The sequence below is a fragment of the Tenrec ecaudatus genome, assembly GCF_050624435.1.
Source record: "Tenrec ecaudatus isolate mTenEca1 chromosome 10 unlocalized genomic scaffold, mTenEca1.hap1 SUPER_10_unloc_1, whole genome shotgun sequence".
Taxonomy (NCBI): Eukaryota; Metazoa; Chordata; class Mammalia; order Afrosoricida; family Tenrecidae; genus Tenrec; species Tenrec ecaudatus.
Window position 1 is genome coordinate 3,856,944 of NW_027457623.1, and position 16,300 is coordinate 3,873,243.

General features: G+C 45.9%; 1 long non-coding RNA gene across 1 annotated transcript; it reads left to right on the forward strand.

Annotated features, from left to right (window-relative positions):
- Window positions 1-1,138: 1,138 nt before the first annotated feature.
- LOC142435921 (uncharacterized) lies at window positions 1,139-11,047 on the forward strand. Its single transcript, XR_012781671.1, has 3 exons — window positions 1,139-2,532; window positions 3,693-9,400; window positions 9,527-11,047. It is a non-coding gene; the product is annotated as an uncharacterized LOC142435921 (long non-coding RNA).
- The last annotated feature ends 5,253 nt before the right edge of the window (window positions 11,048-16,300 follow it).

The following is a 16,300-nucleotide window of genomic DNA, read 5'->3' on the forward strand; positions in this document are numbered from 1 at the left end:
TATTGACTTGGGCAAAGAGAAGGTGACATGGAAGGGTAAGGAGAAGAATGCGTGCAGAGGGCAGGTTGGCAGCTGAGCCTAAGTCCAGTAGAAACAACAGCAGAATGGCCTGTTCCTGGAAGGGCCACAGGAGATGGTGCGACTTCATGTAGCCCCCACTTACATGTGTAACAGCAGCAATTGCCTGAACACGTGGTCTCCCCAGGGAGGAGCCTTTGTGTGGTGTTAAGATGCTGTTACTGTCTGTTGTACTGTGGTGGCCTGCATTTGGCTGTAATGGTGGAAATTTTGCAGCCAGTAGTTCAAATGCCTGCTGGGTCACTCACTGCAGGTAGACTTCAGCAGTTTCCAGACAGAGAGACGAGGGAGGAGGACCTGGTCTTCCACTTCTGAAAGAACTGGCCAGTGTGAACCTTGTGAATGGCAGAACACTATACCTGAACATGAGTACCGCAGGCTATAAGGCATGATGGATTGACACAGTGGCTGCAGCAATGTGCTCAAACATAGGATAGTGCTGGCCTGGAAAATAGTTCATCGTCCATTAAAAAAAATCATTATATAGGGGCTCATACAACTTTTGTTGTTGTTTTTCCCTAAGGGAGAGCAGTGTATTGGTACACTGAGAGGTATATAGATCAATGGATTCGAACAGAAAAGCTACACATATATTCACCAGTCAACAGGAAACTAGCCTTCGAAAAAGGACACAGAAATATCCAAAGGGACAAATTCTGCTTGCTCAACAAATGGTGTTGGACAAACTGAGATACCGTATGTAGGAAAATGAAGCAAGCCCCAAACCTTCCCCCATGCACAGAAATTAACTGAAGAGGGGTTAAAACCTGAAAGTAAACCTCCGGGCTATCATAATCAATTTTTCGATGACCTCATCGGTCAGAAATCATTGTAGGAACGCCAAAGCGTTCTTGTGTTCAACGTCTACATACATAGCAGGTGCTCCAGTAAAGGGGAATCTTGGTGGAGCTGGCTCATCCATTCCTGAAGAGAGTAGAGCACCACGTTGGCCCATCACAGAGCTCAGGTGTAGAATCTTCCTCACTGTCATCCTTTATCTCAGCAGTGTCAGTGTTGGATTATGAATTTCCCAAAGAACCAGTATCGCTCAATTCTGTGCACAATGCTGACTCACTCTCGCTGTTATTTCACTGGTCTAAAAACCCATTTAGGTTAAAATGACACTTTTTTGATGCCATGACCTAAAATTTTTAGTGAGAAAATGTTCCTAATGACATTACTTGGGTCTTCCTCTAATCCTGATGCCATGTTCTTTTTCACATAGGCCAGCTTCTTGTATAAATTGCTCAGCATACAGATGGAATAAAAACAGTGAAAGGATACAACCCTGATGCACACCTTTTCTGATTTTAAACCATGCAGTATCACCTTGTCCTGTTCACAGTCTCACCTGGTTCTATCTCTTGGCCTTTGTATAAGCTCCATATGAGTACAATGAAGTGTTGTGCAATGCCCATTCTTTTCCATGGTATCCCCAAGATCCACCTCCTTCCACTCGTGGTTTCCAGAACGTGGGGTTGGGACAAAGCCTGGATAGTCTCATGGCAAGACCAGATCAGGAATGGAGCTGAGCCGGGAGCAGCTTTATTTGCTTGCTCCAGGGAAAGTCTGCCAGGGGCTTTCTACAAATGATAAAGGTGAATCCCTCTCTCGTTACCCACTGATCATCTCTGAGCCTCTTGCTCTCATATCCCTTGCACAGACCTCTACCATTAGATGGACAATTAGGTAACGTTTGAACACTTTTCTGATGCTGAGCCTGGGGAGCAACTAATAGCTGAGTAAATATTGATTGAAAGATGGTGAGTGGAAGAAAATAGCTTTGCCAGGTCCAGGTTGTGATGGAGATGAGAGTGTTACCAAATCCTGCTGTCCCCATGGTGGGTTTGCTGTATTGTGCCCAGTCCTGAAAGTCTGAGCCAGGGGTTTTAACATGGCCCCTTTCAAAACATATAGGTGGAATTCTTGGACCATGAGCTGTCCTTAGAGTGTGGCTTTACCAAGGTGATGTCCGCCCTGGAACGAAACAACCCAAGAACCTAGATCTTTGTGAAGGTGTTGGTAAGGGATGCCGCGGAAATCATAAACTTGACTGAAAGCAAAGGAAACTTTGCCTTCATGTGTCTGCAGCTGGACGAAGTGGTGCTGGAGCACACCCTCCTTTGCGATTCTTCTTGTTCTTTTTATGAGCTGCTCCCTGGCCTGTGCAGTCCCGTAAATCTGGAAACTCTTTGCTGGTGGGGGCAATTGTTATATCCTCCCCCCAGATCCAGATGTCTTGTCCATGGTCAGTGCGCAATCCTTGTTAGCCAGAGGAGTGGGGCATCTAAAGGCAGGCAGGGGTCACATACTTTTTTTCTACACTTTCTAGAAAGACCAGAGCTAAACATCTTGCAGCCCTTTTCATGTCCTCTTTCTTTTCTGTATTTATTTTCCAGGAAAGAGGAGAAGAAACGCGACAGCATCTACTGACAGCAAGTCAAATGCCATCGTGTGTGTTCAGAGGGCAGGCTGGTTCTCATTTGCCTAACTCATCAGTCCCATCGTGCCATGTCCATGTTAGATTGTTTAGGGAAACAGATGACATATGTTATGATGCTAAATAAGCTGAAACAGTGCCAGGATGGAGGCAGAAGGGGTTTATTTGTTTGTTTTTAAATGAAGCATGGCTTTCTAGTGACTTATTGTGGTGGGGAAGGGGGGCACCGAGGGCAACAAGACATGGTTGTGACAGTGGTCTGGGAATTGAGACAAATCATTGCTTCTGCAGCAGAGATGAGCTGCCTCTGACCTGTCAGTTACTTGAAGGGAGACTCTGCATTTGGTCAGACAAGTCTTAGTTGGAGATGGTACCAGCTTTCCTCCTGAGCCTCTGTGGTTCCCTTTGGACTACACAGGCCCGAATCGCTTTTAGCTGAGCAACAGCAAATGGCAACACAGACTTGCCATATTGCTCTTTTGCGTACACTCTTTAAAAATCGTACTAAATATACATGCATCAAAACATTCGTCACTTCCACGCTCTACAAGATTATAACTAAGTGGCATTCTGCATGTTGTTCATATTATCATCCTTACCCATTCCAAAATTATGTCATCACCCTTATGGAAGCTCAGTATCGTCTCAGGGATGGCACTTCCCCTCCAGGCCCTACTGGGTTAGGCTGGGTTGACTAGAGAAATAAATCCAAGGACACTCATATAGGTATAAGAAAGACTCCACCTCACTTATTTGTCCAATTGACATGGCATTATGTAACAACCATACTTACCTTCCTACCTATCCCTGGAAACAATTGGGATATGTTTGTCTCTATTCATTTTCCTAGCCTAGATATTTCTTGTAAGTGGAATTAAGCAAAATGTGTCCTTTTTGAAGCTGATTTATTTCACTCAGCATAATGCTTATGAGGTTCATTCCTCTTGTAGCCTGTGTCAAGAGTTCATTTCTCTTTATGGCTGAGTAGTAGTCCATTGTATATACCATAGGCAACATGTTTGACTTATCCATTCACCTATTGATGGGTATTTAGACCGTTGACACGTTTGCGAGATTGGGAATAATGTTGCAAGGGCCATCTGTGTATTTGTATCTATTTATGCGCTTGCTTTTAATTGCTTATATCCTTCATTTCCTTTTCTTTCCTTGTTAGACTCAGTATGATCCCCTTCTGCCCATCCTCTAGCCTCACAACCTCTGTGTCTGATGTGCCAGGATCTCACCAGGAGCCTTAACACCAAGATTCTGAGCCCTGACTGACCATTCTGATCATCCAGGGAATTGAATATTCCGGAGCACACAGAAGATGAAGTTATCAAAACTCCTTAGGCATAACCGAACAACTGGAGGGAGTGCTTTATTGGGCTTGGGGGCTGGGGATTATAGTTGTGAAGGACACCAAGGACAATTGTCATTACCTAGACTGTAAAGACTATGGTCGACATCCACACTGGTGAGTAGCAGCTGGATCTCAGAAGCTCACAAGTGGCCATCTAGGTGGCAAGTATTGTCACCCTCACTCTGGAGGAAAGAGTGGTGAGTGGACCACATGAACATTAGACTTCATGACTCTGAGCACAGAATAACTAGATGATCTCCAACTATCAATTCCAACTTCTTTGAAAGGGATCACATCAAAAGGTCCTAGATAGTGAAGCAAAATTCACAGTCATAAAAGAGACCAGGCTTATTGGCTGGATAGGGACTAACAGAACCTCTGAAATGATGGTCCTTATTCACTAAGTTTGAAAATGAACTCCTACCTGTGGTTCAATATTCAGCCAAATAATAGATTGGTCTATAATGGGAGCAATTACACAAGTGAGGCACACAAACCTGAAAACAGCAAACCATTTGATCTCAAAAGGGCAGTATTAATCCAAGGCCCAAGTTCAGAAGGGTAGGAAGAGAGGAGGAAGGGAAACAGAAGACATAAGTAGGGAGTGGAATAAGTCATGTTATATTGTGGAGATTGCAATAAGTGGCATAAAACACAATGTGTATGAATTGTTGAATAAAAAACTGATGATCTTGGTAAACCTTCACCCAATTCACAATAAAAACTTATGAGAGAGAAAAAAATCCAAGCACCTAGGCTGCATTCCAGACCAATAAAATCGGACTCAGTGGAGATGGGACAAAGATGTCTTTTGGACAGCTCTCTGGCAATCCCAATGAGCACACAGGCTGATACCCACCATCTGGAAACTATGGGGTAGCTGCTTCTCCGGTAATGCCTCGGGGGAGCGCTTGGGTCCGTCAAAGAATGCGGGATGATGAAGGGGCAAAGGTCATCAAACCTCACCCACAGCTTTACACTGGGGGGCTGCTCTCTGAGGAATGTGGGAAGGGTCCACTTGCATGCTGTCTCTGTGCAGCAGATCCAACAGACTCAACACCTTTCCAAAGCTGGCAAGAAAGTCCGAGAGACTAGATGTGGGCACCACGCTGTGAGTTTCCCAGAAGGCACGAGACAGATTGAGAGCAGTCACGGGAACACAGACTCCTCCGGAAATGCTGCCATGCGCAGAACATGCATCTCTAATTTCATTTCACACTGACTCAAGCATTCAGTCCTTTTTACGAAAACCCAGCTTCTCATTACAGTAACCGGTTTAAAATGACAATCTTCTGTTGAGCAAGTCTAAGAAATGACCTTCCTTTATTTTACATGGTATAAAAATTCAGTTTCCTAGGCCAATGGGCTCTAGGGACAGGTGTTTTTATGTACTAGACATGGCTTTCAAAGTTCTTCAATTGCCTAAATTAATAACGACTTTTTTCCTTTGGCTTTTCTAAGGGACACATTAATTTCAATCTTTTTCTAAGGAAGTGAATCTCTAGCTATCTCATTGGGATAACTTTCTGCCTTCAGAGTAGAATTTGAAATAATCTGCAAGGTTACCCCTTCCCCACCCTGCCCCAGCAGCCCAGCCTCTTTCTTCCTTCCGGCCTCCAGCCACCGGGGTTTGGTTGGGAAAGGAGATGCAGAAGGGTGTCTCTGGATTTTTCTATCTAAAGGTTGGCCACAACCCCCAGTAGACCAAATGTAATTCATTATGGGGGGTTTTGGTTTTACTACTTTAAGAGTTATCCTTAGGGAAATTACAAACAAACAGAAATAGGAAGACTTTATATTTTATTAAGGGATGTACTGCTCAGTCTCATTATATTTTAAAAGACAAAGTATAAAAAAAAATCTGGCTCCGTTTAAAATGTCCTGACTAGCAGAACTTAAAATACACAAATCTTAACATGAAAGTCTAGATGAATAAATAAAATAAACAACGAAACAGCTTTCTCAGGAAAAGCCATAATAAAGAGCTCGACTACTTTTTGAGCTGTTTAAGATGCTCGTGTTAAAGGGAAAAGAGTATCATTGTTGACTTTGAAATGTAGAACCATTTGCTTAATTCAGTGATGCTAAAATGGGCAGTTTGGCTGAAGAAAGAAATTGGCTTGTAGCATTTGATGAGCAATTTCTTCTTTTGAATATAGAAATGACCAGGGATGCGGACACGCTTTTTATTCTTTTGAGGACCCTCTAACCAAGAAATCTTTTAAATGATCATTACACAGTGAATGCCTGGAGGCTCTGGAAACTATTATTTTGACATTATTATAAGCTCAAAATGATTCACCAATGCAAAAGAAGAAGAGAAAAAGCAATTAAATACTAAGCTGTAAACGCTGGAAGCTTTTCTGTGCTGAAAATAATTGAACAGAGTTTTTTCTTTTTTTAAGTAATAGTGTCCAAAGAGATTCAATGATCTTATTGCTTATGGATTTGGAGCTTAACTATATTCCTTATTTTAAATTTGATATTAGAATAGCAAGATTATAGACCATGATACAGTGTGACTTGGAGAAGTATCATTTCATTAAATTATCAAGTTAAGGCTCAAGGAGCCTGGTGGAATGTGTGTGACCATGAGGCCGGCCAGTTGGAATCCGCTAGTGGCTCACAGAGAAAGATGCGGTTCTCAGCTCCTGTAAAGATTTAGAACTTCGGGAACCCACAGGCATAGTTCTACGTTGTCCTTTCAGGGGTCCTCAAACTTTTTAAACAGCAGGCCAGTTCATTGTCCCTCAAACCCGCTGGAGGGCCGGATGATAGTTTAAAAATAAAACTATGCACAAATGCCTATGCGCACTGCACATACCTAATTTGAAGTTAAAAAAAACGGGGCAAAAACACCCGGCGTGCTGAATAAATGTCCTCTGAGGGCCATGCGGCCCGCAGGCCATAGTTTGAGGACCCCCTAGATTGATATAAGTCCGAATTGACTTGATAGTGTTAGGTTTCTGGGGTGGTTGACCTCAGTTCTTGCTTAGCAACGCTGAAAGAATTCATATGGCAGAAGCAGTTTTGTAAATCCAAGTGAATGTTATGGAAGAAAGTTTCAGGTATCGCAGTCCCCAAAAGTCCCCAGTATCTCCGGAAAGCACGCCGGGCTGCATGGCAGGGGTGGGGAAAGTTTGCAGCTGAATATGGCGGTTTCATGGGAGGAATACCTGAGCAGGAGTGCAGAACCAGCTGAGGAGCCACGGCAGGAACCCCCAAGGGCCTCACCCTCCACTTGCAGAGCACGTGAACAAGGGAGGGTGACAAGGAGCCCAGGCCTACTTCTATCACCTCCCAACACCACTGGAGGACATTGGTCGATCGTATTGGTTGATTTCGGTGCACTTTTGTGAAGTCCTATTCTGTATGACCAGGTGGACCTTCCACCTGGGTCTACATGACTTGGGTCAGAGCATGCTCAGTTCTGAATTTTGCCATAGGTGTCTAATGAGTGTGCCTGATGTATTTCCAACCCCTTTGTTGTGGCCTGGACAGCTCAATTTCGTTTAGTGCTGGCATTTGGGAAGACAAGCCCTAATCTAGCAACCTGTCAATAGCAGTAAGTGAATGGAATTACAACTCAACTCATAGCCATAAATTCAATTCGGACTCATAGTGACCCGAGAGGACAGGGCAGAATTTCCCCCTCAGGATTTCTGGGGCTGGAATTCTTTACAGGAATAAAAGTCTCTTTTTTTCTCCCTCCCAATGGCTCCAAAGGACTGACCTTGCAAGGAAATGTCCAGCGGGTGCCAGCAGGCTCCTTCATTGAAAATCTCTGCTAGTTTCTGAAGCGGGAGGGAAATTTTGAGGAGGCCGTCTGCGGCAGAGTTAACTCCCCATTAAAGCCAATGAGCTTTTCCACATCTCTCAAAAAACAAACAAAAAAACCTAAAGTGACTACTTCAGATTAATATGCTGTAGGTAGAACCACCTCCCACTCACCAAACCAAACCAATCAACCAACCAAACAAACAAACAAACAAACAAAAAAAAAACCCAAATCCTGTTGCCTTCAAGTCAGTTCTGACTCATGCTCACCCCTTGTGGTACAGAGTACAATTGTTGCATGAGGTTGGCTAGGCTGTACCCTTTATGAAAACAGATGACTCCTTCCTTTTGTGGTACAGCTAGGTGGTTTGAACTGATAACCTTTATATAAGCAGCCCTATCCAGCGATCTATGTCAACTAAAGTGTCAAAGCATGTAAAGACTGATCCACAACCCCCACTTCTCTCTTCCTCTTCTGTGATGACCTGGAATCCACCTTTTGATCTGGTGGCACCATATTTGTGAAGCAGCCCGAATCACTGACGGACGGTGTGCAGGACAAACACCCTGTAGAATTGCCCTTCCAGTGTCAGAATTTGCATGAACAAGAATAAACTTCTAGATTTTAAGCCACTGAGGTTCCAGGGGTAGCTTCTTTCTGCAGAACAGACTAGGCTATCCTGCCTGATCATCTCTTCACAGGGTTTTTGTGGAGAGCTACTGGAGCAGCTCGATCCAGGGGAGCTGCCAAAGCAGATACCTACACTTTATCTGGGATTGTAGGTTGTAGTACCAAAGTTTTTATTTGCCCGGGAGGCACTGAGTAAATTTTTTTTCTTCTGAAAACAGGACAATATGTAAGTAAGTTTGGAGACATATGTAGCTGGAGCTGAAAGTCCTCTTACCTTGCAGTTTTCTTTGGTAGAGATAGACTTGTTCTTAATGAAACCCATGACAGTCAGTGTCACAAATGACTTCTGAGGAGAGGCCAAACAGCTAAGTCAAGGCCAGCCTACCATTCTCTTAAATGCTGTCTCATGCTCTCATCTGCTCTGACGTGTCTGCTCAGGGGCATGTGGCAGCCACTAGGCGGGCCTTACCATTGGCACTGAAAATCATTGTAGGGGATATTAGAGGATTTACATCAAGAAGACCTGACTTCCTGGCCATTGCTCGGGGGCCACAGTTCCCAAGACAATCAGTGTCAAGGGCAAAACAAAATAAAACATGACGAGGGCTCTGGGGCTGGGTTGAGCTGGATATGTAACCAAAGCCCCTTTCTACCAGAATCTTCCCAAGAGGAGATTGCTCTTTTCCATAGCTAAACAATTTTGTTTAACACACGTTCTGCTGAGGAACCTTCTGGGAAGCAGAAGAAAATAAATCTGCCTTCCTTTGAATTAAGCTGGGTTGGGTCCAAGCCCTGTGTAGTGTCTATTCTTCTCATAACATCTAAAGGAGTCTGATTTCACCATTCTTAGCTATTAAAAAAAAGTTCCAGGCACAATAATTCAATTTAAAATTACACACCAGGAGTAGTTCATATTTAATACACTTTATACAGGTATTACAGGTACAAGGGACATACTTGTTAACTGCCAGGTTGCTGGCTTGAACCAACCAGCTACTCCACAGGAGGTACTGTGTTTCTGTGAAGATTTACAGCTTGGAAGCCCACTGGGAGAGCTCTCCTCTGGCTTGAGTCTGAAGGTGCTTGACAGCAGTAGCCTTTTGTTTTTATAGAGGTAAAAAGCTTTCTTTCTTTTTTTTTTTGGTATAAAGCTTTTTAGAACAACAAAAACAATTCCTTTTGGAAGTAAGCCAGAGCTAAAACCACAAGTTACATGCTTTACTTTTTTTCTGTCCTGCAGCTGGCAGCCACCCTTTCATCGATTGTGCACACCAGCATGGTGGTGAAGTGGTGAACTCTGCGCTCTCATTCCCCTGGCTTCACACTCGGTCTCCTCACTCATCGTGTGGCTTCACCCAACGCACGGAGCCTCCTGCAGGCTCCTCTCCCAGCGTGTGTAAAAGTGCGAAGGAGACAGACTTCCTCAGAGCTGTGCTTTAGAGAGAATCCTCCTCACATACTCAGCACCGCCTTGAATAGGGCAGCACTGCATACATGACAGCTACTTGATGATTGTTGATGGTGGTGGTGGTGTGTTTGTACGGATAAAAAAAGAGCCCTGAATGGTTATGTAACAAGTAAGGGAATAAATAGATCTTCCTTCTTCCACCTTCATCTTTCATTGTTCTATCACTCTCTGATTGCAATATTAGAGGCTAAAATGGGCAGAATTCCCACCTCTGAACAAAGTTTGTGCACATGGGTGTGCATGCTTGTGTGTCCATGTGAGTGGGCCTGTACAATGTGTGTGCACGTGTGTGTGCACATGTGCACTGGAGCCTGGCAGCAGCAGGGGAGGCGCCTGTCTCTGTTCAGCAGTATCTGACGGCTGCTGCAGGTGTAATGAGAAGTGATTGATGATCTGTTCAGGGAGCTCCTGGGGTGGACTCAGGGAAGGAGCAGCAAAGAAGACATACTCATCTCCCCTGTATTTAGATGAGGTGACGGAGGTGGGTGGTAGAGGAGCAGCTACTCAGTAATGAGATCACAGGGGAAAGGCCTTGGATGAGGTGCCAGACAGCCCTGCTTTCCCAGAGAGGGTGGGGACTGGGAATGAGGCTGCATCCTGCCTAATCAGTTACAGTTGCTCTGTCACTCTGGGGAGGGAGGCAGATGAGGCAGGGAGCTTCCGGAATCTCTCATCTCCAGTCCTTCTAGGTGGATGTGGGAGCGTGTGAGGACGGCCACACTGGAGGGTCAGGGTTGATCGCCTTGCAGTGTGGAGCCCGGCCTGGACCTGCGTTGTGAAGGGTGACTAAGGAGCTCTGGGGGCAGGGTTCTGGGTGGGGGCTTTGTCTACTAAGACCCACAGCCGCGCCCTGTGTCGCAATGTTGGCATGCAATGTGCAAAGACTTGAGACAACGTGAAATGGACCATCCACTTCACTTGGAAAGACAGGAGGGCTGAAAATCAGATTGGGAGATCTGATCTCGTTTGCTGCACAGTTGTGAGAGGAGATATTCCTGGCTTCTCTCATGTTGGGAACCGGACATAATCAGCCTGACAAAACCAAGGCCATATTGCCTGCCCAGCAGGGCTAAAGCCACGTCACCTCAACCTTATCTCTACCCTGACACACACCAGATGGCCCACCCTTGTCTGCTCCAGCACCGGACATTCCAACTGCAGACTTGCGGCCGCCTGCCCTGTGTGCTCTACACCCCCGCCCTTCCTTTTTTTTATCTCCCCTTTGAACTCCCTTGTTTGCCTCACCCTTTATAGAGAGGCTTGTGTAGCAATAAACTCAGACCTTGACAAGAATCTGCTTGGTCTCGCTCCTCTCTCTCGCCCGTTTCTCTTTCAGGCTGGGTCCTCCTTGGAACCCCTCGAATAACTGAGTCCCTCTGGCATGAAGGAGGTGATACGAATGCATTGATAGCCTAGTATCTGTCAGCTGGGAGCCACAACATAGTGAGAGCCCTTATTAATCATTTGGAGATTAGCTGAGGGGTGGGAGAAGCCAGGCATGAGGCTTTCCAGGGCTGCTCAGCATGCACAGGAGTCCTTTCCTGGGTTGGACAGAGGTGCTGCCATCTGAAAGCTCAGATAGAGCAGTTGGAAAATTAACTGACCTGGTACAAGATCTATTTACATATATCAAAAGATCCTGGGTAATAACATCTCATGTTTGTGCAGCATGCCACATTTGTCAAAGGGCTTTCTCATTTACTGTCTTACTTGGTTCTCAAACTAAGAGGCCTTTGGGCAGCTATTGCTGTTTAATTTTGGGCGTGGTAACAGCTTTGGGTATAGTACTGGGCTTGGAATCAGGCTGTGCAACCCACAGCAGGTCACTTAGCTGCTCTGGATTGGCTTTCTTCCTCTACGAAGGTCAGCGCTTGGACTAGACCATTTTCCCAGTGGCAGCTCTGCTGACATTTTGGCCAACATCCTTCTTGTGGGGCTGTGTTGTTCCCTGCACCAGGATGCTAAGCGAGCATCCCTGGTCTCAGCCCACTAGATGGCAGTGGGACTCCCTTCTTCAGAATGTCTCCAGGCATGGCCAAATGTCCCCAGCAGAGCATGCTGCTGGGCTGGCGCACGGCAGGATGATGCACTCAATGAGTTGGATTTTAAGTTTTCAGGTACTTTACATGTCTGCACAGGGAGACTACATCAACAATTACCCAGCAGTCAATGGGTCATCACTGACCCTCTCTATAATTCCAACTGAGATCATGAAGCACCGACTGAGTTTCTGAGCTTAGCACCCTGCATGGCACAAGTTGTTTAGCACTCAGCTACAAACTAAAAGGTTGGCAGTTCAAACCTATCCAGAGGCCTCTTAAACAAAATCCTGGTGGTCTGCTTCAGAAGAGTTGGAGCCATGAACACCCCATGGAGTGAAGAGATATAAACATGAATGTGGATGTGACTCTAGGTATAGCTAGAACCATGGAATCAACTACATCATGGAATCAACTTCAACTCCTGGCCTCCTTGTGTGTCCAAGAAGAACTGTGCTCCCCAGGGTCTTGAAAGGCTGCTTGGTCTGAAGTAGATTTGCAGGCCCTTCTTTCTACGTGCCGCTGGGTGGCCTCAACCTTCCAAGCATGCTATTAAAAGCCAATCCGTCACCTGTGTGCATCACTGAAGACACACGGACACAGGGAGCAATGCCCTGGCTGGGGCACTGGAACAGCGCTGGCATGCAGTGAGTGCTGCCCAGTTAGCGAACAGGTCTTCCCTTGGTACTTTCTCAGGTCTGTGTGAAGCTTTCTAAGCATCCAGAGTTCTCGGCCTGATTCTGCTGCCAACTTGCAGTGTGACTTCGAGCTAGTCTCTTGCCCTCTCTGGGCTTGATAACAAAAGCAGGGCAGGCCAGCCACAAATATCGTGTGGCTAGCAGGGGAAAGCAGTTGAGGACACAATTGCAGATGGAGTTCATCCTTTGGACTCATCGCCCCTCCTCCCTAACACCCCCCCCCCCCCACTACACACACACACCTTTTCAACTGCACCAGATGGGTTTTAACTTTCCGGCACCAGAAAAGCAGACCTTGAGTTTTTTCCTTTATGGAATGTAGGCCACCCCTGCTTATGTGTCACATTCAGTCCTCGTTCTTCTCCCTACTCTTGTCCCTCCTCCAGTCTTCAACAAGTGACTGCAGGGCGGTTTCCCAGCAGGGCTGTGCTCAAAGATTCATAATGCTGGGTTTTCCTTTAGTTCTCCACAGTCTGGGGCTTGGGACAATCCAGGCATTACCTTATCAACTGCTCATTTTAGGGGGGAAGGACGGGGGCACTGGAAACACCACATGGGGCCCAATCCTTCTCTGCACGCATGTGAGGGGTTTCCAGGAGCTCGAATTTCAACTTAAGTGATTTATTTTTTGTTGTTTAATCGCGTGCCTGTCATCTGCTGGACATTTCTTCTACAGTGTTTTGTTGTTGTTAACCCCATTTCTAAGATCAGAGATAGAAGGGTCAGGCACAATAGGCAGTTAAATTGACTCAATCTGGGCTGTGAACCTGCTTCTGTCTGGTTCCTCATAGCCCTCAGTCATTTTAATGGAGGTGTTGTGAAGGGTGTGGGTTCAGCAGCCACACACTGCCTCATCTCGCCTCCTCGTTGAGAGGCTGTGTACCCTTATGTGAGTTGTTTAATCTCCTACCAAGCTTGTGAGAGCACTACTTTTATTAGCTTCAATTTACCGAGGCTGTGAGAGGTCAGGGGAGCGAAGGCTTACAGATTGCCTGGCATATAATATGCTAATGATAGTCAAGATATATAACTAAGCATGTCTCTGTTCTTGGTTCTGTCAGTACCTGGTGTGTCCACAAAGGAGAAACCTGGTTTCCTGCTATTTTGAGCATCTAGTGTGAATGGCAGGAGATAAGTCACATGCTAATGAACCCTTGTGGTGTATTGGTTAAGCACCCTGGGGCCCGGCTATCAAAAGATATAGTGTCCAGGGTCTTAAAGACTGGAAGATAAACAAGGGGCCATCTAGCTAAGAAACAACAAAGCCCACATGGAAAAAGCACACCAGCCTACCCCAACATGATCGCTGAAGACAAAGCGGGTGCATAAGCAAATGTGGGCATGTTTTCTTGATGTGCACTCACCCTTTACATAAAACTCTCTCTTATACATACGCGTTTCTGTGGATTTGTTTCGCTAAGGCACCCAGACTAACATAAGCAGCATGGAACGCATTTAAGAAGCCTAGACAAGGGCAGGGCAGGATATTTGGAGGGACTGGATCGAGAATTAGAGAGGAAGGGGTGCTGGAGGTGAAACGGGCTGCTAGCTCCCTGTCCCAAGGAGGACAATGAGACTGCTGGCTCCCATGAAGATTTACAGTCTTGAAAACTCCATATAGGGTCACTGTGGTTGGAATCCACTGGACGGCAGTGGCCTTTTGGGATTGAAGGTGGAAGCCACCAACGGCTTCCTGCCATTGAGCCAAGGAGCCTCCGGAGAGTGTGGGAACTTCTGGAATACAGCGAACAACCTCTGCACATCTGCTTTTCGTGCTGCCCAAGTCATGCATTGACATTTTTCCAAAAGTGAACCATCACAGCTGCTCTCTCAGGAAGCTGGGGGCTGAGCCCGCTGGTTCCACTCCGTCAGCATTTCTGGTCCGGGTACCTGCCCTCTGCCCCGGCACAGGCAATGGGCTTTTGGAAGCAGTGCTCCCTGGGTAGTGGGTGTGATTTGGCTCCTCTGGCCTAACATGATGAATGCTGAGAGGGGGTGGATACTAGGGGGTTAAGCTCCCTGACCTTTCCCTAGCCCAGGGGAAAACTTACTATTTAAAGTAATTTTTAGACAGAATCTTTAGAAAGATAAATTGTTTACTTAATGTACACAATTACTCCCCAACACATCTGTTTTGTGTCTGCTCAACTCAACCTCATAGGCTATGGATGACCTTGAGCAAGTTTTTAAAGTCACAATGGGTTTCTACCAGGATTGAGAGTTCAGCTCTCTCAACTCTCCAACTGGTTATTAGCACCATAGTCTCATTTCTATTTATGGATTTACTTTGTTTGAGGGAAAAAAGACTCCCAATTCAACTATATTTTATTAGGAACTCCTTTGCTATGTTTTACACAAGAAAAAGGCACAAACCGCTGTTCTGGATGAAGGAGAGCATCCGCATGAGGCCCCAATGGTGTCGGAAGGACCCACAGCCACAGTTACTTAAATAAAATGACACCCATTCTGTCCTGCTGACTCTGACTCATAGTGACTCTGTGTAGGGATCCTGAAGTTGCTACCTTTACAGGAAGCAATAACCTCATCTTTCTCCTGTGGAATGACTAGTGGCTTTGAACCAGCGACCTTGCTGTTAATAGTCCAACACTATCCAGCATCACCACCTGAGCTCCTGAAAGCTTAAATGAGACATGGAAAACAAACACCTTTGTCACAAAACTGTCCCTGAAGACGGATCAATTCATGGAGTTGCGGGAGGGCCTATGAGAGCATGAGCGGGACCTTCATTGGGATGTGCACACGACCGTATATCGCTGAGTCTGGCCCGGGGAGTGGACGCAAGCACACTGCCTGATGGACAAGCTTTCTACTGCCAGTCAGCAGTAGGAAGGAACTCAATGGTGGCTGAATGTGTGGCCCCTCAAAATGGATTTAGGGTCTCCACATAGACTCTCACTGTGAGCCACAGCCTATTGCTCAAAATTTAAGCTCAAATATGACTTAAATGCCTAACATTCTGTTTCCTTAAACTAGAGTACTGCCAGGATCAACTAGAGGCCTGGATGACCTATTAGGTCTGAACAACGATCTCAAATCACTTCACATGATCCATTCCACCAGTCATGTCACCAGTCGCGCCTCCTCACTTACCCATTGCAGAGACTGTGCCTGTATAACCTATCGACTAACACATTCCCACATGTCGTGATTATGAAACCAACCATCATGCTGGAATAAGGACCAATCACGATGTAAGGGGCAGGGTCAGTGGGAAAGCAAGATAGGGGCTGAGGGGAGCCAAGAGGGTCCCATCACTCAATCCCTAAACCTGATCTAATGTCACTAGACTGGGGTCTTCCTCACATCTCAAGGGCACCCGATTCATGATTGAAGTGAATTGTGTTTATTCAATCTTTGTTCTGCTTGCCGTCCTGCTATGCTGCCTCCTCTTCTTGCTTTATGTTGTGGTGACAAATGGCTTGAGAGGGATTTGACATAGGGAGAAAGCCCACCCACATCAACTGTCACCAGAAGCAGACACTAAGTTCATTTCTCTCACCTCACAGAACTATGCACATCAGACACTGGTAGAGCTGCCCGGAAGGGGAACCCTTAGTGCAGTGGTTCTCACCCTGTGGGTTGCGACCCCTTTGGGAGTCATATGACCCTTTCACAGGGCTCGTCCAATTCATAACTGTAGCAAAATTACAGTGATGAAGTAGCAAGAAAATCATTTAATGGTCAGGGGGTCACCACAACAAGAGGACCTATATTAGGAAGGTTGAGAACCACTGCCTGAGTGTGCTTAGGACTTTGCTGCCCTCAGGGTCACCAGACATTCCTGAAGG